Source organism: Anarhichas minor, unplaced genomic scaffold, assembly GCF_050575085.1.
Source record: "Anarhichas minor isolate MPS153535 unplaced genomic scaffold, ASM5057508v1 ptg000033l, whole genome shotgun sequence".
Lineage (NCBI taxonomy): Eukaryota > Metazoa > Chordata > Actinopteri > Perciformes > Anarhichadidae > Anarhichas > Anarhichas minor.
Window position 1 is genome coordinate 4,528,433 of NW_027466479.1, and position 25,983 is coordinate 4,554,415.

The 25,983-nt window shown below is 43.0% G+C and overlaps 1 protein-coding gene across 1 annotated transcript in view; it reads left to right on the forward strand.

The window, feature by feature from the left end:
• The window catches only part of pvrl2l (PVR cell adhesion molecule related 2 like), a 176,726-nt gene that overhangs the window by 101,556 nt on the left and 49,187 nt on the right, over positions 1-25,983 (forward strand). The gene's annotated exons all lie outside the window — the stretch shown is intronic.

Sequence of the window (25,983 nt, forward strand, 5' to 3'; positions counted from 1 at the left end):
ACAACATGCTGTCAGCCATGTGCCACTACGAATTAACCACCCTCATGCTCGGGGAAGTGCTAGCTTGTTAGCTCTTCCATTGCGGTCGAGGGACTTTGTTGTGGAAGCTAATTAGCGCTCTGTTTTAGCTCTCCGGGAGACCTGACACGTTGAAGGAGGAGGGAGACGGGGAGGTGGTGGGCATCCCTCACTCTCGCTTGGATAATTCATCACACGCATCAGAGATGTTAATTCTATGTTTTGTGGGGAACTTGAAAGGAATACAGTGATTCTACCTGTCTTGTTAAATGCGGACAAATTACCCAGAGAGTGTGCAACCCGCTCTCCGTCCTTTTGATCTGCTCGTTATGTAAGAGCTTCTGAATATCGCTGTAATCAGCGGGTGAGGGTTTAAAGACGGAGTTCTATTATTACACTGTACTTTCTCGAGTGAAGCCGCATTTCCTGGCTGGTCTGGTGATTAGACGCCCGTGAGAAATGGACACAGCAGCAGGACCAGACATTACAAAGTCTTTGAGCCGCACAGTTTGTCTCAGATTGGCTGCTTTTAGATGCCTTTGTGTGCATATATTTTAGAAATCATAGGGGTGCAGAAAAGTAAGTGGACTGCACTTACTATACAGTGCTTTTTCTTTATCTTAGCCAATAAAATGCCTCAGACCCATTGCCCATCACACACAGATCACTGCAGAACCACCATTCAATATGCTGCCCTGGAACGATTTGTGATTTCAGTGTCTTGCTCAAAGACACTTCAACATGTGCAATTACCCACTGCACCTCCTGAGCCGCCGCTGCCGCCGCCCCGGTGGAATGAGACAAAAGAAAGAATTACTACAAAATGTAAACCCTAGGAAATAAATATGAATCTTAACTGCAGACAGAATTAATATCTTTATAGTGGGGCTGGCTACTATAAAGGTATACCAGTACCAATAGCAGAACTCTTAAAGTGATACTGATACCAATAGAGTACTTCATTTAATACAATCATGTGACTGGACGCTGTGTGTGTGTGTACAGTTTGCTAGCTAATCGCCGCCGCACTGCACACCACTAATAGAGCGGTTAACGCTGATAACGCCGTCCCCCAGTGGCGGGACTACTTTGTTACGAAAGCGTAACGCCCACCCTACGGTTCAAGATATTGCGTATCTTTCTATGGCGAAGGCATGACCCGCCACATTTGGCCTAGGATTGGCCTACCCTGATATTCTTACCCTTAACCTGACCAATCCAACCAACGAAGACATTGAGTACTAGCCAATCAGAGGCAGAGTAGGGCGGGTCATGCCTTCACCAAAGCAGGATTAGTAATTCAGCCTCTGTTTACCAGCCAGGTTAAAACTGTTCTGTCAGCACTGTTTCCATTGTTAGCGCTGTTCCTGCTTTTAGCATCGTTAGCTGCTAGCCACCGGCTCAGAAATCTCTGTGTTCAGAGTTGGCTGTATGAGTTGAGGTGCCGCGGTAAAGGGCCAGTCACACGTTGCATAAATCGTAGAACGCTGTCCGTTATGGGCTGCGACCAAAGCCGTACAAATAGATCTTTTTTTTCTGGATCTGGGCACAAAAAGGATGAATCAAGTACAGTTTGACAAAGTTGTGATACTGCTTAGTACTGGATCATTTTGTGTGATCAAGTATTTGAGCATTTAGCTTCTAAAGACCCAGATATTTATCCTCAGGAGTTGGTGGAGACCCAACCAGAGGTAATGGGACGTGGACTATTTGACTTTCATTCATCAGGTGGACTCCATCACTCCATATCTGCTGGATTTGTAAATAAGCAACTGTCTGCTAGCAATACGATCATCTTTTACCAGAATTACTGCTTTCATTCAAAAATAAATTTCAGTCACTTCTACTTTGCCTTTCGATCAGTGTTGTCAGCGGGACTCAACACTTCCTGCATGTGCCTCACATTAAAGAATTCACTTTCTTTTGAAATGAAAAAAAAAACCAGAGGGGTGTGAACAGTATGATATGACTATGTTGTACTGAAGGGATTAGTGGAATGTACATTATGCTGAATTAACCTGTGAGCCATCACACTTCAACATTCTCCTTGCCCAGCTTTTATTAGAGACCTGTTTTTGTTCCTGCCACTCAACATTTGAATGCCTGCCTTTATTTGAGACTTTGGGATTGTGTAACAAGGCAATTGAAATTCCTAAAACCAGGCAGACTACTGTACCTTTTTATATAGTGTTTTTCCCAGCATGCATTGCTGGAGAAGCACCGTGGTGAGATGTAGTCAGAGGTACAGTAGTCGCTGAAGAGCTAGACTCTCAGCAGAGACTGCTTTCAGCACTTGTGTGTTTGATTCTTGTGATTTAACACACACACGCACAGATGCATATTATACCGTAACCTACATGCAAGCACACATGTATGTCACTCTGGTATGTGGATGCATGCCTGCACTCACGCATGCATTGGTCGTAGAGCAGTGTAAGTACTTTACACTCTGTCATGCTCAGTCCCTACATGACTCTCTCTATCTCGGTCACCGTATTGCTCTCTAACCCTTGCTACTGGTCTCTGTCACTAAAACGCACACAGAAATAATACTCAGAATTTGTTTTTACGCACCAGCATACACTTCATTTTCCATCTGTCACACAAAAACCCTTAAATCTCTTTTTAATTTCCTCAGTATGCCGCTTTTATATAGCTTAGGCGCACAACCAATCACATGCACGCGTAGACACACACACACACACACACACACACACACACACACACACACACCAGTGGTGAAGGCCTTAAACGGGAAAAATGACGGGAATGAAGCGACATAAAGGGAGAGATAAAAAATGGGCGAGGAAGGAGACAGAGCGAAAAAGCCACGAGGAGTGACAAAGACGGGGGGAAATGAGAATGACACGATAAACAGGACTGAAGACTGACGGAAAAACTGCAAAAACAAATGACAAAGAAGAAAAGGAAGTGATAGTTGAGGAGAGAAAGGATTGAAAGAGACTTATGGACAGACGGATACAAAAAACAAACTTGCAGCGATATAGAGTGACAGTGAAAAAAACGAGAGTGACACTGAATAAAAGACCGAGAGAGAGACGTCGGGAATAGTTAAAAAGCTGCAACATTGACAGATTGTAAAAAAGGGTGACATGGTGATAGAGCCGTGCATGATGGGAGAAAAACAACCACATATATATATATATATTTATATATATATATATATATATCTTTAATGACAACCCAGATGTCATTAACTCTAAATCATACCGTACATTACTGCTGTCCTTATTTTTCCAAAATGTTACAATATGTTCATAAAATCAGCTCACGGAGACGTGAGACTGGGAACACGCTGGTCTAACACACTGCTGGTGGAGAAGGAGTGAAAAGGTCAAACTAGTCTTGGCGTTAACAGTTGCGTTAGAAATGAAGTGATGCTTTGGAAAAACATTTCCCAAGGTCTTGAAGTGCAATAAATAAGACTATATAAGTAAATGATATCGTTAGTATTGGTGGTATTTCTAAAAATGGTGATATAAAGAAGTGTTCAAGTTATTTCAAAGACTACATCAGTTGTCACGGTTTATGTTTTGATTTAGTTATTTATTCTGTTTTATTGAGATGTTCTGTGTCTTGCACTTTATTTCCTGCCTTTGTCTGTCTTACCCCTGTGAGGGTCTGCACTTCCCCTAATTAGACACTGCTTCACTTCACTTTCTGCCCCTGTCTGTTCCTCTCGTGATCGTCTGCCCCGCCCTTAATTGAAACCTGCTGTGTCTAATCACCTGCACCTTCCCTGTGTATTTAAACCCTGTGTGTCCCTTGGCTCAGTGTTCGTTCGTCTTTGGTGTAACCTGGTCCGTCTGTCGTCTGCCTGCCATTTCCTCCCGGTACGTTTAGTGTCCGTTCCCTGTTTCTTTGGATGTTTTATTTTCATGGACTTGTGATTCACACGTTTTTGTGTTGAATACTTTTTGTTACAATTAAACCCACAATTGTCCAACCCTCCGTTTCCCGAGTCTCCCTGCATTTGGGTCCAGCCCTTTATTTTCTGCTAAAACCTTACAGTCAGTGATGTATTTTAAAACTTAATCAGCCGTATTTAATGAGCCTTTAAAGAACTGTCTCACTATCAACCCACCAATACAGTTTCTCATCAATTTCATCAATTAACGTAATTGGAGAGCAAACTCAGCTGCCTATGTTATAAAGTTCGACAGAGCACAAGCCCTTATATTAGGAATCTAGTTTAACTCAGTTTCTTTCACATGCTAAATGTCAAGACTTGTCCTGGATGTTTAGATGTTTAGAGGGGGAAAACATCTGGCCTGATAGTTATCACGTACAGAGGCTTGGTCAGGACCCCTTGGCTTCGCTTAGGATCGGGCAACAAAACTACTTAGTTAGGTTTGGTAAAAGATAGTGGTTTAGGTTGAAATAAGTATGTTAATGAGTTGCGTAGCCTATGCTATGTATGTGACGTTATATATTTACCATAGACTGTACATAAGAAGTGGAAGTAGTCGTAGTTACCTCACTCATTGGTTTGTGGACTGCGGTTTTGAAGCCTCGAGATCGGCATTTAGACTCGGACCGTGTGAAAGTCCTGTGTTTGTTTGACCCGTTCATCAAACCCGACCTCCTCCCTACGCAAACTGTGTCTCTCTTTACCTTGTTCCCTGATATGGGATGCAAGGGGCCACGATGCTCTGAGAATGAAACCGGGCTTTATTCAGACGTGAGACCGACAAGTTACATTACATTGTTAGGTGGAAGAATCGAAAGGTGAAACTAGAGTAAGATGGAGTCTGTCGACGGTAAGGTTACAAATAAAGTAACGGAATAAAAAAAAATATTTCAGTAATAAGAAAAAAAACAATATTCTGCAGCAGGAGCAAGTAATCATGGGCCATGAGATTACCCACACAGGTTCCAACCCTCAGGCTTCATGCCATGCATGAGACACGAGAGCCCGTGGTGATTGCTCTCCTGGAGAACTTGACAGAAATTGGAGACGAGAAAGTGTCGAAAAACAGGCTGACAGAGAGGAGACACAAGGAGCGTGGCTTTGAGGAAAATGAGCCGTGCAACGGGCCATTGGATGTGAGGAGGGTTCGACTCGACGGCAGCAGCAGATGAAAGCAGAGAAAAGTGGCGTGGAGGGCGAGGGATGAAGAGGAGTGCGCACAATGATGAAGGAGGGAGAGGGAGAAAGAGAGCGGCAGGGGTTTCTGAGGGAGGAGGCTGACCTTGAGGAGATGCGGGGGAGGGGAGACAAAGGGAGAAGGAGACACAAGAATAGAGAAAGGGAGGGGTGTGGGAGAGGAGAGGTGGAGTCGAAAAGAGTTGGATGAGCCTGAGGGAAGGTGAGGACAAACAAGGAAACAGGAGTCATGTAAGGAGACACAGAGCGGCCGTTTCCTCTTCCGATCTTGCAACCCGGCTGCAGGGATTTGCTCCAAGTTCATCCTAAAGGTGTTGTAGTGATGGGGTTGACATCAACACTTTGTTTGGAATCACCCTATTGACTGAAATATCTTTGACGGCACTAAACATTTCAATGAAGGGTCGAGCCCAGACCACAACTATACACACCACAGTATGCGGATGGGAGCATCCGCATACTTTTGGCCATGTAGTGAAGTCTGGAATATGAGTCGACTACAACGCCTGTTCAGCTAGTCGTCAATGACTACGTCTACATGAACACAATATTAAATTATTTGCCCTCATTCAATAAAGACAATATTCCTACTAAGCTGTTCACATGGATTATGAAAATGAACACTCCAGTAATATCCATGTGTCCGTGCAAGCGTGCATACTAAAGTAAAACTCCTCTCACACAACACCAGCCTCCCTCGCTCATTCCTTTCTACCACCTTCTTGAAAAGGTCGACGTTGCTGTACATGAGCATGTCCCAAAAAAACCTGTTGATCTAAAAGATTTCATATGTTTTAAAAGTCAGTGTGTTTCCCCTTTGAGCAGAGATGTAGACTTCTCTTTTGGCATGCAAAACAGTAGTGGTGCAACGGATCATAAAACTCACGGTTCGGATCGTGTTACGGAGCGGATCAAAGATCGGATCAAAGATCGGATCAGCACGAAAGAAAAAAGGAGCAAAAATCATTTCAACCGCTCTGAAGTCAGTAAACCATCAACGATTCTAAATGTTTTCCTTTTACTTTGTTATAGTCATTTATAACACAATTGAAATGATAAGGAAATAAAAGATTGTATTTTTATTGATTTAAACAAATGTCATTAGTAGTTTTAATGATTGATGATTATAATCATAAGTTTAGAGCTAGTGTAAACAGCTCATAGTTCATCTCTGATATCTATTCATGTTGCTCTGAAAACGTCTCCTTCAAACAACTAGTCAAGTTTCTCACCAACGCTACATTTTACGAGATTACATTTGAACACATCATGATAAAGTTATAATTTGCAAAAAAAGAATATGTATACGTGTCCTGAGAATTCTCCTAAAACCAGAATAATATCAGCATATCTCACATGTTTTAGTCAGAAGATGCTCCATTCTAAATATACAAAAGGATATTTATGTGACCCATAGCAAATTCAGAATATTGTCATATTGGGGAATATTGGGGGCCGTTCACATGTTGCGTCTGAAAACACATGGAAAATAAAAGATATGTGCCGGCTGTGATTGGTTGTTCCTCGTCACGTAACTCTTGTATCTCGGGATGCCGCTGAAAAAAGCCCTGAAAAAAAGACGCTTGGGAACTGAGAGGTTTCCCCAAAAATCATGTGAACATCATTTAGTCATTTAAAAAGATTCAGCAGCAACAACTTCATTTCCATTAGCAGTGACTCCTACATGCTGGATTATCCACAGTTTTCATGGGAACTACTTTCTACTGAAGAAATAGTCCCCATTTAAAGATGAATGTTGACAGTGAGCTCTGTGGAAACCAGCGTGTTGCTGTATTTCAAATGTAACGTTGAAGGCACAAATCTTAGTATCAATATCTGCATAGCTCGATACCACGAGAGGTTTGTCCCGAACAAAAGAAAACAAGCGAACAATGTGTGCTTCAAATTTCCAATAATCTGCTCTGTACCCCCCCCCCCCCTCCCCAGTGCCCATGCAGGCAGTGCACTTACAAAATGAAACTATTATGCGGCGTCTCATTTCCAAGGAAGACATAAAAAGGGCAGCAGCAGCTTCGCCGCCCACTGCATCAGTTTAGCTCGTCTACCCCTGAAGCGCAGAAGACTGTCAAACAGGAAGCAGAGTGCGGCGACATATCGTTTGAGTCGAGAGGCCAGCAGACAGATAATCAGACGTGATGTGATGTGGGGGAGGAGAGAGCGGGGGGCAAGGTGAAGCACATGCAGTGTTACAGGGGAGGACAGTTCAGCGTCTTTATTCAGCACCTTCATTTCAGTCCATAAGCAACTTCATTCTTCAGTACTTAACTTGGACTACTAGTACACAGTATTTCAGTGAAGTCAGCTTCAATCGTATTGATTTTGTGCCTTCTCGTCTCCTCCGATCTTCCAGCTCGATCGATCTTGACTCAGTTCCTCAAATGCATCTCGAGGAGCGAGGAGGCTTGTTGGAGGAGCTATTCGCAGTGGTACTCCGGTGTTGGAGCAGTGTCCTCCGCACCTGTGATGCACAGCCGCATCGGTCCGTCCGATGCAGCTGTGCGTCACTTAGTGTTTCATTGACGTCGCCGACGTCTCATTTTGTTCAACTCCCCGTTGCCTCGAGTCCTCTCACCTCGCGTCTCTCCCTCGCCCCCTCCGATCGCATCTCTCGTGGGCGGGACTAAGACGCGAGGTGAGAAAGAGAACGAATCAAGAGCATAGAAACAGGGGAATGGGAAAGGCCTCTGATCCCCAGAGGATGATCCCCTCACTTTGCCTCTAGTGAGGTTGATGATAGTTTGAAGTGAAATGTCTCAACAACTTTTGGATTACCATGAAATTTGCCAACAAAGTATCCTAAAAAAATGTAGAAGGTGGTGCTCAAGTTGAAGCTAATCCGTGACAAGACGGGAGTTTTTCAAGACTTGTTTCATTTCCTGGAAGCCTTCTTACCTAAGACGGTAGAGACACGGCTAGAGAAAGAAGTGGGTAGTGCTTAGAATGGGACCGCTTCAGATATGTGAGATATGTGAGCTTTCTATATTGATATATTTCTATATCGATATGTGGCCTTCTCTGAGGGCAACCGTCATGGTGATACAATGTGTCCATTACTTACTCAAATGTACTATTTTGCGTCAATTGGCCAACGTTAGCATGCTAACTCGCTAAACTAAGATGCTAAGAATGAGCGTCTTGCCGTATTAGTGTAATTTACGTACATTTGATTCCTGTAGACATTCTTCTTGCACTTCTAAGGTGACTATGCAGTGGGATACCTGATCTACGTACTGTATGTACTTCCACTGTCTGTGATGCAACTCTCCCACTCGATATTTAGTGCTCAAGCCAAATCATGTCTTGTGTAAATGTTTGGAAGTTGTTTATATTCATTTTTCTTCTTCTAATTTACACACTTGTCAGATGGTCCAGACGAGGTGAAAGGGAGAAATGTGGACACCGAGACGGAAATGGGACGGGGACACGAAACAGGAGCAGGAGGACAGTGGATGACAAGAAAGGGAGATTGGAAGTAGAGAGAGAAAGAGAGAGTCAGTCAGAGGACAGGGGGAGGAGGGGAGGCTGACGGCTCGAGTTGAGATCAGTCTGCTTAGTGTCTGTCAGTTGGACAGGAGAGAGACTGAAAACAGCTGGGGGCTCTCACTGCATGTGTGTGTGTGTGTGTGTTACTGCCGACACAGGCTGTCCTGTGTGTGGTGTATGCGTGTTTACACTAGAAGGAGAGAGAGAGAGAGAGCGAAAGATGGGGGGGGGGGGGGGGGGGGCAAGGACAGCCAGAGATCAAAGACACACACACACACACACACACAGAGGAACCAGCCTGTTCTGGCAGTGATTGGTTAGGACTGTTGGATGTGATCTCGATACCTGCAGAGATAATAGATTTGGTGAGGTCACGCGCGCGCACACACACACACACACACACCTGCAGTAGCCCAGTCGCAGCAGATATGGTAGAGCTGTCATCACTGCACCAAGAGAAGGCGAGAGCAGGACGGGCTGGAGGCAGACAGGAGTCCTGGGTATGAATTGAAGCGTGGCGAGGAGCGCTCAGAGATTGCATCCTGTGTAATATCGGAGCGTAATGTGCTGGTACACAGTGTTGTGCCGTCCCTCACACACTCTGCTCTGTTCCACTGTTTCTCGCTCTCGTCCGTCTGGTTGTTGCCGCCTCGTCCCTCGCTCTTGCGTAGACCTGTTGTACGTCGCGTTTTTCTTCTCCTCGCTGGTGTTTTATTCAGCTCTGTGCTTTACATTCTGTTCTTGTTGTTCTCGTTTGTTACTCGATGTAGTTTTTCTTTTTCTTTGTGTGTGTCTCTGCGTGGGCTTCTGTTTATTTTTGGTGACTCAATGTGTCCTCGAGACGGCCTGCTGCTGCTTCATTCGATCGTATCAACAGGCGACCCGGATCTCATGAGTAACCTGGATGGCTGTTGTTTGCATTCACGAGGGTTATACACTGTGAGGTGATAGATAAACAAGTATGCCGATGGCATCCTAATGCACACGCTTACAGGGGCTTAAGTCCTGGGGTCCATGTAAATAGACTTGTACTTGTATAGTGTTTTTCTTGTCTTCCGACCACTCAAACCTCTTTAACACTACATGTTCATTCACCCATTCATACACTGAAGGCAGGGGCTACCATGCAAGGTGCCCCCTGCCCATCAGGATTAACTAACATTCCTACAACATTCACACACCGCAGGAACAGCTACAGGAGCAATTTGGGGTTTAATGTCTTGTCCAATGACATATCGACATGGACTAGTGGAGCCGGGGATCGAACCGCCGATCCTCTGATTGAAGGACGACCCTGCTCTAGCACTGAGCTGTCCCACCAGGGGCCTTGTGAGACATGAAATAATGTTTAAATATATAGCAATTATAATATTTAGTGGTGCAACGAATCATGAAATTCACAGTTCAGATCGGATCAGTCACAGGTCGGATCAGCACAGAAGAAAAAAGGAGGAAATATAACTTTTAGAGATCCCTGATCACGTTTTTCTGCCGCTGATACTAATTGCAGATCACTGATGATCCATATTGGCAGACACAGATCCCTTTGTTGTTTGATTATAGCAGCTGGTCTGCAAGGATCCATCCGTCCCAAAAAAAAACATTTCAACCGCTCTGAAGTCAGTAAACATCAAAATACTAAATATTATCCTCTGACTTATACTTATAGTAATTTATAGTGCTTTTCCTCCCTCATAAAAACACACAATTCAAATGATAGGAGAATAAAAGATTGTAATTTTCATTGATTAAAACAAATCTTGTCATTAGTAGTTTTAATAATGTATTATAATCTGCTTAGAGCTAGTGTAAACAGGTCATAGTTCATCTCTAATATCTATTCATGTTGCTCGGTCAGTGGTGTGGAGTGTTACGGACGTGCAGCAGCATTAGGGGTCATGTCTGGTCATCGGAGAGTTTAACGTTAGCCAGAACTGAAAGAAATGGAAATGACTTTAATAGGCGCTGGATTATTTACACAATATTAGCATATGTGTATCATTGATGAGATTGATATTTTATTTTTAAGATATTAAGATGGCGGACTGACAGAGATTCCTTGCTTTATAGGAAGATTCAAAATTGTATTGTGTTCCTACAATTCTTTGTCAAATGTTCAGTAAACCGTCCTTCCTTTTGTTGTGGAATCCCTGGAAACACTTGGATGGCCTCCAATGAGCTCTGAGCCCCATGCTCCAACCCCTAATTTAATTTAGCTTCTTCTTTTTTTTATACACAGTCCCCCCCTCCCTCCCCAGCTCAGTGTCGTCGTCGGAAGCATTAACGTTGGCGTTCGTCTGCTGATCTTCTCTTATTAATTTGTGTTCAGCTTTGTAATCCAGTTATTTGCCACTTGCTTCTTGTTCTGGCAGAAAATATCAGTAATTAGGGCTCAGTGCTTGGCTGGCCACATTGCTCTCGTCTTAGTGTTTTACTGAAGAGTGCTTGTTAAAACGGACCGGCGTCGCTTTGAAATCAAATGAGCCAAATCCACTCCCATTGTTGGAATCCACTCGTCTATCTCAGTGATTCACAGCCTCCGCCAGCCCAGGAGTGATGAATCACAAGTTGATTTCTAGAAGAGGAAGAAACAAATGTAATGTCTGGTAAAATATGGGTCAGACTTTGTGATCAATTAGTTTTGCTTGTAAAATGTAGAATGTTTCCAGCTTCTGGCTTCTCCCTGTAATTGATAATTAAAATGCCCGCTGCTGTTGAACATTTAGCTAATTTATGGCCACAGTTAGCAGTCACATGGCCTCGGTTTGGCTGTTTTCATTATGAAACAGCAGAGAACAATCTGCTTAGAATGTACGTATGTCTGAATCTGTATTGCAGCATGGATTAGCTGGTGAATTATTATGTCAGGATTGACAAGTGGACCCTTATGATATGGAGAAGTTGTTTGATTATGTCCTGGAAAATATGTATGGAGCATTTATCTCTCACTTGCAAATGGAGGTAATGTAACATGCAATCTCTTTGATAATCGAGAATATGAGCGAACAAGAGAGTGGCAGGTGTCAACGCACAGACACACACACACACACACCAATGAGCCAGTTTCCCTTGTGTGATAAACCCTTTTAGTGTGCCGGGCGAGAGTTAATAGGCAGATCATGCCGCCGGAGAGGAGGCACTTGCATGCAAGTAATCGCTAATGGGCTTGTGACAGTGGTGCTAAACGCACCTGATTGAGGCGTGGGTGGATAATAGCAGAGAGACTGGCACTGTACGTACTTGGATAGCAGCCTCACATACAGAGGTGGACGGATACGGGCCCAACCAAAAAATAGAGATCAGAAAATAGAACCCGGTGATTGCTGGTAGATTAGTGTGAGGACCTCTGAGCCAGGAGCAGCCTTGCAAAAAAATGATGGAGAGAAACAAACGAGTAGGGCCAGTACCCAAAGTCACTCTGAACCAGGGTGTTGGTCAGGCTCATGGACCGTACTGACGCCACACTTTGGTTTGGTGACTTCAGTTGTGCAGCCTCGAGTTCAGCATTTTGTCCATCGCCATCTTGGTTTTTTATTTCTTTGTCTTGATTTTTGGTCATCATTTTGGTCTTTGTCTTTCACCATCTTGTTCTTTTGGTCGTTGCTTAGTTTTTGGCTGCCGCCATCTTGTTTTTAGTCTGTCTGCATCCTGGTGTTTGTCTCTTGCCATCTTGGTCTTTCCCCCATCACCATCTTAGCATTTTGCAACCAGAAGTGACACGAGAAGGTGGAGCTGAGAACACATTGTGAAAGAGTTAAAGTTGTAAGATGAAAACATGGTCAACTCCCAGACCGGACAACGTCACGGTAGTGACCCGTCAATCACAAAGTAACCCCGCCCTAAAGCATACCCTGCTTTATGGTCTATTTGACTCTAAATGGACCATCATTTAGTAAATACATAAATCAAGAGAGAAGTGGAGTCATTTTCTCCTAGACTTCAACACAACCAGAGGAGTCGCCCCCTGATGGACATTAGAGAGAATGCAGCTTTAAAGCACTTTTCAGAACCTGGTCAGGCAACACAAGCAATCTGGCAATCTGGGCAAATGTGATGGCACTTTATTGATTTAAAAAGTAATTAAATGACAGATTAATGACGATTAAAAAGACTATTCATTGCAGCCCTAATCAGCAGTCAGTTAACGTTCCGTAACTCTTAACCCATTAAAGTACCAGTGGATAAAGATTATTTAGAAACCAAAGATTCGTGGTTTGATGACTTTGCTGATGACATTGAGTGTGAACGGTCCCTTACAAACGGTGCTGTAGCCAGAGTGAGATGAATGAAGTGTGATTGATAACATGTAGTGTAGCAGGTTGTCTCTCAGGAAGCTTTTTTCTGGGCAAACTGTGTTTTCCATGGTAATTAAGAATAAAAAAGTTCCACAAGGAAACTTGTTATTGTTTCTGTCAAATCACAGCAATCTGCTAACTTGACTTCCTTTATAAGATTACACAAGTGGAGAACACGTGATGGTCTGTGGGAAGTGAAGTGGGAGTTTGAGGGCAAACATTGTGCTTGTTTCTGTGGTTTTTGGACCAGTCTTTTGATATCATGTAGTGCCATGTAATCTATACATCTCTGCCCAAGTATCACTGCCGTACACGCCCTGATTTAACAATAACAAATGAAAAGAGATCCACATCATTTCAAGCCCTCTTTTGAATATTCTGTCTGTTTCCCCCGCCCTGCCCCCTTTTGCCTTTGCTTGTCCTCTCTACCAATATTGGATAACCATCTAATTTGTTCCGAGCTACATCTCTTATATCTTGATCCTCTTCTCCTCTTTTCTTCCTTTTTTTTTTTTTTTTGAATAATTCCTTTTGATGAATTCCTCGCTGGCCTTTGATCTGAGCAGCAGAATGCGAGTGTATCGAGCAGTGGAAGCGCATCAGATGGGGAAGGCAAACTTTTCAGTGGAACTCTGAGGGAGAGATCCGCGCTGCCTTCATCAACAAAGCAGGGACATGAAAGGAGGCACGGAACAAAAGGCAATCGACACGCTGTGGATTCTTTTGTTTTGTAAAGACGTGACAGAGATGTATCATTTAATGCAGATCGGCATGCGGACATGTCCCGCTTCACTCTCTCCCCGCCTTCAACCTTTTGTCCTCCCCTGAAAAGGAGCACAGTTGATCCCCTTGAAGTGAACTCTGTGCAATCGCTTCCTCCGTTCGCTCTTGAATATGCTGTTTTCCTCCCGTCCTGTTGCATGCACTTATTTTTGTTTGCATGCCGTAGAAGAGGCGGGATTTTGAAAAACAAGACATAGAACCCTCTGTTCTTTACTTCGACGTCACCACTGGTGCGCTCGTTATTTAATGTGTAGATGAAGCCCGCAGTGAGAAGGATTTTCTCTGTAGTTCATACAGCCGGTCATGTCTCTTGGTGCATTATGCAGGAATGAAACAACCTTTGTCTTTGACTCTGGTTCATCCAGGGAAGCTTAATCTGATCTTAAATCTCTTTCAGCAGCATCCTGCATCCATATTCATCAAGGCTGTAATTATAATATGTATTGAAAATGTATGAATACACAGAAATTCACCATGCTACAACAGACAACAGTACTCCGCCCTCAGAAATCATAAGCAAATGTAATCATAACCATAAATTAACTTAACAAATTACCATAATATTAGTACCGCTTCTGGTGTTACGGTGTACTGCAGTACCGCGTGCCATTGCTCAACTCTGCACAGCGGATTATTAGACCAGCATTATTTTATTCTCGCTAAATTACGACTGTATTCTTAAAATATTGCAACTTTTTTCTTGAAATATTATGGCTTTAATCTCATGAAATTGACAATTTTTTGAATATTTACACTGTTTTCTTGAAATATGACTTTATTCTGATTTCATTGTAACTTTATTCTTGTATTACGACTTTTTTCTTGAAATATTAAGACTTAATTTAGTAACGATACACTTGATATTTAAAAAACGTTCTGGAAATATTATGACTTTATTCTCATTGAATTACAACTTTATTCTTATAATATTACTAACTTTTTCTTGAAATATTAAGATTTACTTTTCATCAAATTTTGACTTCATACTCAATTACAACTTAAAAAAAATATATATTATGACTTTATTCTCATTTTATTAGGACTTTATTCTTGTAATATTACCTTTTTTCCTCAATATATTAATGAATGATGAGAGCCTTGCTGCATCAACCCGCTGACTCAACCCGTTTCGGCCATCCTGATTGGTTAATGCCTAATGGATTCAGTATTTTGCCCAAGGACAAGTCGACGCGCTGACTGGAGGAGCCGGGCATCAAACTACCAGTCTTCCCTTTTAGAGGAACCTCTGAGCCACCGCACCGGCTGATGTTCTCTCCTCTGTGGAGAGAGGCACGCTCAGTATATGACTCATATGAGGTGTCTGGAACACTTCTGAAATCCATTCGTATCGAAGAGAAAATTCTCCTAAATGACTCGTATGTGGCCCTTGTGAGCAAATCTGTTTGTACAAGCAGTTTGGAAGAAGTTTCTTCTGAAGTTGCTACCTGTAGAGATGCATTTGCCTTTTAAGAACACAGTATGTGTGTGCTTTGACACACAGAAACAGAACAGTATAGACTTGTTTCAGCTAAGCACTGCACTCATACAAACAAGATGGGCAGCAGAACTGCCACCTGTCTGTTTCAGGGGATCATTTCTATCAGATAAATGGACATACTTGAAGAGGTGGGAGTTGTTCTACACTGACGTACCTTATTATTTCAACCGTGTAACTAAATTGCATATCTTCCACCTATTCATTATGATAGAAATGGCTTTCGTGTGGAGGATCATGAACCTTGTCAGCCTCTTGTTGGTGGAATGGTGCTTGTGTGAATGGCTCATCCCTGCCTCATCTATCATCAAAAGGACAAGAGGAACTTGATTAAAGACGAAGAAATACAGAAGAAGTCATTTAGTGTCAAATACCAACTACTTGTGAGTCAGCTCTCACGCTCATTGTAAGTAATTGTAAGGTGCTTTCTCACTCTCTCATATACACACTTAATCTTCCCACACTGCAATCCATGTTATGAAGGTATGGAGTCTGGATGTTAACCCCAGATTTGCCAAACCTTCAGAGAATGCCTAACCCTAACCATTGGAGGTCAATACTTAACCTTTACCATCTCGCCAGATTTTCACAAATGAAGGGTAACCATGTAACCTCAACCGTTCAAGGCCAAGTCCTAACCTCAACCGTTCAAGGCCAAGTCCTGACCTCAACCGTTCAAGGCCAAGTCCTGACCTCAACCGTTCAAGGCCAAGTCCTGACCTCAACCGTTCAAGGCCAAGTCCTGACCTCAACCGTTCAAGGCCAAGTCCTGACCTCAACCGTTCAAGGCCAAATCCTGACCTCAACCGTTCAAGGCCAAATCCTGACCTCAACCGTTCAAGGCCAAATCCTGACCTCAACTGTTCAAGGCCAAATCCTGACCTCAACCGTTCAAGGCCAAGTCCTGACCTCAACCGTTCAAGGCCAAGTCCTGACCTCAGCCGTTCAAGGCCAAATCCTGACCTCAACCGTTCAAGGCCAAATCCTGACCTCAACCGTTCAAGGCCAAATCCTGACCTCAACCGTTCAAGGCCAAATCCTGACCTCAACCATTCAAGGCCAAATCCTAACCTCAACCACTTTGCGAGAGTTTCACAGATTGAGAATGACCATCTCCAAACTGGAATGATCCCCAAACGGGCACTGACCTAGTTGCGTTCATGCCCTAATCATGCGTGTGAGTGAATGAATGAGTGAATGTAACTACGAAATGCCAACTTTTCAGGAATAATTAACAGCAGACTTCATGTGGGATAGTCCACTGCGAATTTTGGAAATAATGCAGAGTGATTTTGAAAAGATTTCGGAGCATTATGCAGCCCAATTCAATACCAGTAAAAGAACACCGACATGAAATCACCATAACTGGAGTTAATGGGTTGTCAGCTGACAACATGGTAACACTGAAAAGCCACCCAGAGTGTAAGCATGTCAATTATCTGAGCTGTCAGCTGCCCAATCATGTTATTCCAAAATGAAATCTATCACATCCCATACCTGTTTGAAAATCAATGGCAAAACAATATAGTATTCCTTTTACTTGCCTCCTTCCTCTATTCATCATGATGTTTAAATGCGTCTCCTTTACTAACTTACATTCAGTTAACAGACATGTTTGAGTGATCCCACGCAAAGGGAGCAAAATGCTCTCAAAATGAAAGTTTCATTGTGACAAGATGAGATGACTTGAGGCAGAAGCATGATGCGAGTCTAATTTGGTATTTTTAATAACTCAAATTTCTCCATTATTCCCTTTTTGCTAAGTATGTTTCCATGTAAAAATAAGTCAAAATGTCACTTTCTTGTTCATGAATACATATCAGAGACCTGCGTTATCCCTTGGGTCGTGCCTGGTGGTCTGATTTATCATTTCACTGTTACATTTCAAAAATCTGGTTCCGCTCGTTAAAGGCAGGGGTGGCGGGGGAGAGGAGGCAGTTTGAAAGCGCATCGGGGAGCTAATCACACAGATCATTTATCAACAAAGCCCCAGTTACACATTTACAGAGATTGTTGAGCATGCTTCCAGCTGTGACAAACTTTTCCAATGTCCCATTCAAATTTCTCCAAAAAGACACCATGCACTGTCATCACATATGCTTTAAGAGCTATATCTAATCAGGCAAAGACTGAGGCCAATTAGTTACTTCAAGGTCACTGATGTGGGCAAAACAATACTTCCTGCAGTAATGTGAAAACTGCACTAAATACAAAGAATCCACGTTGTATTTATCACACCGATTAAATTAGTATTATCTCCGCTAGATGTGAGCGTGATTATGTTTTCGTCCGTTTGTGTGTGTGTGTGTGTGTGCATCTGTCTGTCTGTCCGCGGCTCATCTCGCATACTCCTGTTCCTGCCTCATATTTTTTGTGCTTATTTTTGACCGGATTGCAGAAGGATCTCGCCCACACACGTTGGTCCAGTAGTTTTCCTGCATATGATCGTGGCTCAATGAGGCAGTGGTCGTGTATGGCGTGGCGAGTGTGGGATTACAAACCGGGCTCTGGACAGAAAGAAGCACACTCTGGTACACTAGGTTTGCAAAATGTAGATGCATCTATTTAGTGTATTTTTAATGGGCATCAACCTCTCCTTAATCCACATGTTGTTGCAGACACACCTGGCGGAGATCTGCACCTTTCTAGTGAAGTCTTAATCAGCTCAATATTTCATACATATGGATGTTCCAGTGTCTGAAGTTTTCAAAGAAAGGACCTAATATCTGGAATGATTTGAGATTATTATGCTGACAATCATTTTGTAACAGGATAAGCCATATCTTATTCAGAATACAGAACAAACACCAGCGGCAGCTCTGGTCTCGAATCACAGTTTCTTACTATTTATTTTGACTACATATGTTGAATTAAACCACGTCTCTTATCTCGTCATTCGGAATTGAATTCAAAAGCAGCCACAGCGAAGGAATTATCTACATCCTTCAACTATCTTTAGCTTCAATTTCATGCCAGAAAATATGGACATTGATGGATGGAGATCCAGTATTTGAAGCGATTTTCTTGCTTTCCAGCAACCACCTTCAATTTCTCAATGGATATTTCATCCTTAAATTACAGCTGTATTAGCATCTTTGTCCTCACACACACACACACACACACACATTACCCTAACTGTGTGTGTGTGTGTGTGTGTTTGAAACCAAAGCTGTCTCTGTGACAACTAATCCCCTCTGTCTTGTCCCTCCACCACAGCGTTGATCAGTGTCTTGTCACTGAAAAGGCAATGCAAAAAATGCCATGATTATGAGCTGTCTGTTAGCGCTAATTCAGCTCCCTGGTGCGTGGCGGAGGAGGCGGTCACTCAGCGCCGGCCCTCCTCTTCCCTTCACATCGATGTCATCGCCATCAGATTTGATTATGTGTCGCCCTGTTCAACGACTGCTGCGTGTGAAACGGACAGCGAGTGTTAACAGTAAAGAATGATGATGTGACCAATGGCTAAACAGATTGGATTTATGAAAGTGCGACCACCTTGAAGCTGCTTACATCTTTATTTTTATAGATTAGATGGACGTCGCCTGCCTTCCTCCTTTACTCGTGCCATAGATACGGCCACGTAGAGCGTCAGAGTTTGACGCGTAGGGCGACTGGGAGTGAGAACGAGCAGCTCTTCGCTTACAACAATGCCATATCAACTTCAAATGAGACAACGCTGACATTAGTGTTATTTCACAGCTAGTTTTTGCTGCCAGTAAGTGACTAAAAGATAATGAGTGAATCGATGGATGAGCCTGATGAAAGCCGCACGGCGAGACACGTTGGTCTGTATACAAGTTCTCTATACAGCAAGTGTTGCTAGGGTTTTGACCTCAAGGAAAGGAATGTTTTTATTCATGCTCTGGTCAATTTTGAGATTTTTAGGCTCCGTTGGTTCCATAACATCTTTTTATTTCAGACCAACAACATCCAAAAAAGCATCCAAAATACACATTCAGGTTTATTTTAGCCTTACCATTAGATAACACCTCATTTGCATATTTAAACGCAATATTTCAGAAAACTTGTAATACAAAGAAACCTTGTCCTATGTAAGTAATCAGGAGGGGAAGGGTTCACCCTATTCACCTATAGTGTCTTAAACAATACATATCTTTAAAATGAGTTCTCAGACTGATCCAGAAATCTCCACCTCAGTAGCTCTCACACACTCCAAACGTTTCATTCAGTTTCATTCCTCTCTTCGTGCTGAAGGTTTGTACAGAGGGGTTTGTAATCCGTTTCATTTTGAAAAGTCAGCTTTTTAAAAACCAACATGGCTCAGTTCAAAATTTTGTTTCAAAACAAAACTCCTGCTCTCTTCTCTGGTCAGATGATTTATACAACATTGTATTACTGATACCATGGAGACAATAGATCCATTTTATGTCTGTTGACAATACTTTCTAGTTCATGGAGTGATACAAAGAGATATTCAAAATTCCCTCTGTTAAAACTTTTGTCTCTAATATGTCAACAAAATAAATGATATTCATATTTCTGTTCTGGATATGAATGACATTAGCACTATTTAATAAGATAATGCCTCATTTGAATATTTCAACATGACATTTCAGAAAACGTTTCTTATGCTAGTAATCCACTGGAAAAGTTTCATGGTGATATTTACTAGTTAAAATGTGCACCCTAGTCACCCGAAGTGTCTTTCTTTAAAGAATCATTTATTTATTTATTTATGTTTTAAGCTAAACAAGAAACACCGGGACAAACCATCTCAAGCCTGCTTACATTGTTTTATAGATCATCTTAGAGGTGTTCTTTGCAGCCAAACATACTTAGCACAAACAAAAGACAACATGTTGATGTTGTCTGCATTCATCAGTCATCTGGACTATTGCTTTTTAACATCCTGTCCTCCCATCCATCCTTCTCCTCTTTCTGCCACTTCATGAGAAATTGAATTTTTTTCCCCTCGTATTGAGATTCTTCTCATAAAATCACAACGAAGCCTTAAGCTGCTCAGTTCCAAGTAGCTATGATTACAATTCCACTGCACCAGCCTCTCCAAAAGCTCTTCTCTCTCTTGTTAGATGCACAGGTATATCATGTCCGGAGGCTTCATTCAGGCTCGACCACTTGACACTGTTTGGTTGCGTGTTTATACCAGAGTGACAGATGTTGTTTCACACCTGGATGATTGGTTTACATGTATATATAAATGAGGTTGAGTCATTTAAAGGGGACATGTCGTGCTCGTTTCCAGGTTCATTCTTGTATTTTGGGATTCTACTAGAACATATTTACATACTTCACTGTTTCTCTCATACTGTCCATCTACATATTCCCGTACTCGTCCCTCGGCCGTTGTAGCTAAACAGTTTCTAAATATGGGCTACTTGAATATCTTGGATTAAGCGTCACAATACTTTCACAATATTTCTGTAGCATCTAGACATGCTTGATTCTGAAAAAACACTTTTTTCACTTTTTTACAACATGGCACCTTTAAGAATAGAAGTGTCTTGAGTGTGAGCATTTAGCGGTGCCTTGGGACTGTGCAGTAATATATAACTGGTGCACGGACGGGATTCAACATCACATTTCCAATTTTATATGGCATTACCTGAACACCTGACTATCATGTGGGCTTTAGTCGAATTAGTTCGCAATAATTATGGTGTCTGAATAAATCAAATTAGCCTCCTCACACATGGCCGCTACAGTCTGTTGGAATGATTCTCCACGCAGCAGCTTTGGCTCTACAAACGCCTTCATTCTTTCCATTTTAGCGTCTCTGACAGCTGTTGGCAATCACCCAGATAAAAGCTGACAAACTGACATCATGACAGGCTGACAAAAAAACAAAACAAAACAGCCGCGGTTCACTACCCTCTATAAGTATGTGCTTTGGATGTTAATGTGCATGAGCGTGCAGTGCACAGCCCATCAGCATGTTCCTCACGCGTGCGCTGCGTGACCGTCTACACAGGGAAGCGCCACACAAACAGTCAAATGCCACAAGCCTCTAAATGTCAATTAACTGTGATTCATCTCTCCGGTGGGGGAGAGCAAGCCAGCAGAGTGTGTTGCCACTCATTTAAACCGCCTCTCCTCCTCCACTGAGCTGATGCTCCACAGCGACTTCTGCAGGAGAATGAGCTGCAAATTGTGGGGCAATTGGGGTTGTGAGCGAATAATGGCAAAATGGCTGAAAAGATGTGGATCATGTCGGTGCGTTGACACCAATCTCCCTGATAACATGGTCAAGTGCGTGTGTGAAAAACCAACCACAGTCAACAATTACATGTGATTTCCCAGGGCTGAGAGTTGAACTCTAATTATTGTCTCAATGAAGGAAGTGTGTGCTTCAGTGAGTCGGGGGGTACATAACTTAATTTCACTGTGGATCAAGAGGCAGATGAAAAATGTAGATATTAATATTGTCTCGTCATTGAACTTTGGTTGTCAGTTTTCTTGTGGTCACTTCAAGTATATTTGCCGGATCTGAAGCGCACTCAGCAGCTCTTTTGAGCCGTCTGCCATTTATCTCCTCAGAAGGCGATTCAAAGGCCATGCAGGGAAGAACTACAGCCCGCTACGGCCGGTGGGCCTCCAGAACACCAATGGACTGTTGTAAGAGTAGCGTTGTTCATTTGTTGAAAAAATGCATGTCCCCATAACATAAAACCTTATATTTTAGGGTGAAGTTGGTTTACAGTTGCAGTAAGGGTTCGGTTTAGGTTAAGGGAAGGGTAAGGGTTAGTCTCCAGGAAATGAATGTAAGTCAATGTAACATCCCTAATAGCAATGGAAACACACAAAATCGGATGAACCATATGAACAAGTTTAAAACACTTATGTGTGAGTATTAGCTGAGATGCAAAAATAAAAAAAGCCCGCAAGAGGCAATTTCTTTTTTGCGAGCAAGTCGGTGCGCTCCGTCTCCGTGGGGCTTTTTGGATCCAGGCTCTGAGGGGAATGAATCATTTCTGATGCGGTCTCATGCACTCTGCTCCCTTCCTCTTACCTTTCCCCTCCTCACATCTCTTTATGGCCATACCTCACATCTCTACTCTGTGGACTCCTTTCATTCTTCACCACTCTCGCTGGTTTTCGGGTTGTCCCTCTTCGTTTCTGCCTTCAGTCTCTCTCTGCTTTAGTCATTCCTTTAATCGCTTTACTTTTAACTTTTTTTTGACTTTCTCTCTGCGTTGCTCTTTTATTCTGTTGCATTTACCCTTCTCCATGAATTCTTCTTCATGTTCCTCTCCTTTCTCGGGGCTCCTTTCAAACTCTATTCTTCCTCTCTTTTGTTCTCACTCTGTTGTCACTATTTCCCCCTTTGCCTCACAGAAGACATTTTATTGACCACTATGAATAACCCGAAGCCTTATGTGATTTGTGACTTTGGTGAGACCGTCTGATGTGTGTGTGTGTGTGTGTGTGTGCGCGCATTTCAGCTTTGTGAATAGTGGAAGTTGCGTGTTTAATTGGAGGGGAATAAATTTGTGAGTTTGTGCATGAGAGAAGAAATAAGAAAGTAGAAGAAGAATGTGACTGAAGGGGGAGCAAAATAACTGGGGGGAAGAGAGATGAATCTATAGTTCGTTGCTGCTGATATTGTTGATTCCGTCGTGTGTGTGTGTGTGTGTGTGTGTGTGTGTGTGTGTGTGTGTGTGTGTGTGTGTGTGTGTGTGTGCGCGCGCGTGCGTCTCCATCTTACAGTGGGAATGGTTGACTGGTTTCGCAGCCCATTGTCTCCCCTCAGGGAAGAGACTCTGGTTCAATGACTGAATCAGTCTCGTACACACTCACATTACAACATAGATTGTATGATTAATGCACGCACACATTCAGATGCTCAGTAATCACACACACACACACATCGTGTTTCCAACACTTTGGAGGACGTCACATTTACTTAGGCCTACATTTATTTCCCGGAGACCTTTAATTAAAGGTTCGCAGTACGAGATTGGGAGCATTTCGATTGCTTCTTAACGGCTCAACGTGGCAAAGCCTGAGCCCGGAGGCTAGCAGCTAGCGGTGCTAACAGCTAGCGGTGCTAACAGCACTATCGGTACAAAGTACGGCACACGTGGTGACAGAGCTAATGGTTTACCTGAGGGGGAACCAAAGGTGGGTGCTATCGCGGCAACGCCGTCATTCGGGAAGGCTGTATGCATACATGCCCCCACCCCATTCTTTGTAAATGTGAATGTTTTTCACAGCTGATTCTCGGGCTAAACCCCATCCGGCCCATTCACCTCCATGCTCTGGCATGTAACATATTGTCCTAATCAATCCCTCACACACTAAGAGGCTTTTTCACTGGAACCACCCGGGGCTAGCTAGCTGTTAGCGAGCGCTTATCCCCCCCCACCCCTCTTTTCTTGTGGAGAGAGTGAGAGGCCGGCTTCCCCACAAGAATTTTATCTTCACAGGCGCAGAGGCTGACTGTGAGGGCAGAGGGGAGGTGGTGGAGAAAAGACCTTAGTGAGATTTGATCCCGGGTCTGCGGGGGGTTCACGGCAGGGGTCCGGATCACCACATGAGTGCCAAGCAGAGAGCAGTTAAAGGAGCAGGGCAGGAAGAGAGGAAAGAGCACAGCGTCATTATATGTTGGAGTTAATAAAGTGAGCATCGAGAGGTCTGATGATGAGGCCCATTGTAGCAAAATGAGTGGATTCAAAGGCAGGAACAATCAAAGAGTCTTTTAAATAGATTGTGTTTGCAAGCTGCCAAACACATTGAGCCGCTGGACTTGGGCTAGATTGCATTAAGGAAGGATTACAACGTCTCTGCTTTGCTCTCTCTGATCCTTTCTCTTTTTTTTGTTTTTTCTTCCTTACTCTCATCGAGGCATTTTTCTCTCCGTCTCACGATGACGAGGATTACAAGTTCATTAAAGTTCATTCATTTCAACTAATTTAATACAGCAAACGTGTGCGTGTCTATACAGACATACACAATATATATGGCACAATTGCTGCGATTTGTCTCATTGGTTGAGACCTGTGTGTTGACGCTGATCCAAATAAAAAGACTCATTGCTGAGAGGCAGGGACAATTCAGGTCAGCTGCTTTTAATGAACACCAGTCAAGGCTTACATCCAGTTTAAAGTATCTATCTGAGACTTGTGATGTTGTTAGCAGAATGTGTCCTGCTCAGGGGTTCATGCTGCTCTCAAGATAAAAAGTCTCAAGTGCACTTTCTGCAACAACATTTTCATTTGTCAAATCCGTCTGCGATCCAGTGGAAGCCTGGCTCTCCTGGGTGTATTTGGACGCGGAGACATGACGCGATCAGTTGGGACACTGATTCTTGTTAGGGTATCACAACCGCAGTGTTTGTTTTGTTCTATTTTTTTATGCAAAAAGGTAGAATAAGGGAAAGTAGACATAAAGCTGTTAACTAGAACCATATAAGGTTCTTTGGCTTGTCCCCATAGATAAACCCTTTTTCATTCCCGGTAGAACCTGGAACTAGGGCTGGACAATATATCAATATAATATCCATATCGTTAGACAGGCTATCGTCTTAGATTTTAGATGTTATAATATGGCATAAGTGTTGTCTTTTCTTTGTTTTACATGCTGCATTACAGTAAACTGACATACTGTTCTGAACCTACCAGACTTACATTCCAAGGGTTTCATCTAGAACGAACCCAGGGTGTTCTTCCGATAAACCTTTTATATTTCAGGGGGTTCATCTAAAGCCAATCCAGGGTTCCTCATGAGGCTCCCAAAGAGGCTGATGTGGTGCAGCTCAACCCACAACAATCATGCTCCACAATCACAGTTTTTGAGTGTGGCCTTAGTTGTGGGCGTTCCCTTTTGTCACCCGTGCTGTCAAATCATTGCAGAACTTATTCTTCCAAAAAGTGTTCTTTGGATGAAAAGGGTTCTTAAGGGAACCCTTTGTCTTAAAGAAGACGAGGAGCCCTTGAAAACCCTCTTCTTTAAAAAGGGGTTCTTCAGATGCAGATGGTTCTGGGTAGAACCGCAGAAAGAACCTTTTGGAAACCCTTATCTCTAGGAATGTAGGTTCAAAAGAAGTCTTACACATGATTTGGGCTCCCAGCTCTCTACACACATTAGAAGTCTGTTGATCACACAATGAGAGATGCATTTTAAGAAAAAGTCATTTCAACTTGTCCAATTGAACCTCAGTATTCTGAAAACAGCCCGCAGGTCAGCAGGTAGTGCACGGTGTTGAGACGGTGCTCGGCTGTAACCGTCCTCCTTTCATCTCTGTTTAAGTCAGAACCCACCTGTTTTAGGTGAACCTGTGCAGGCTTGGCAGACCGGCACTGCTCTCTCATCACTGCCTTTCCTACTCGAGTTAAGAGTTCCAGGTGCCTTCCACTGACTTTCAAACACATTAAAGAAGCAGAAGTAGTCGAGCTGCCGCGGTGTTCCTAAAGGCGCGCCCCGTAGCGACGCCTCGTGGTAGACGAGCTGTATTGTAATGAGGAGGGCCTAGCTGACAGAAGCTGGCTAAGACTCTGCCTGAGGCTTGTTATCAAAGGCTCATCATTCAAATACTTTCTTTCCGTTTCTTGAAAGAACTTTTCTCTGTTTTCTCTTCATTCACTTTATTTCTTAGTTTCCCCTCATTTTGTTTCTCTTTCCGTTTCCCTCACGCTCCTCCATAGCTTTGTTAAATCGTCCAGAACATATTAATCTTTCCCTACGACAAAAGCAAATATTCATAATGAAATACTAATACTCCATTGTGACCTATGTGAAGGTGGTTGTCAGCAGGATCACGGAAAAAACTGCAGGCCTGATTT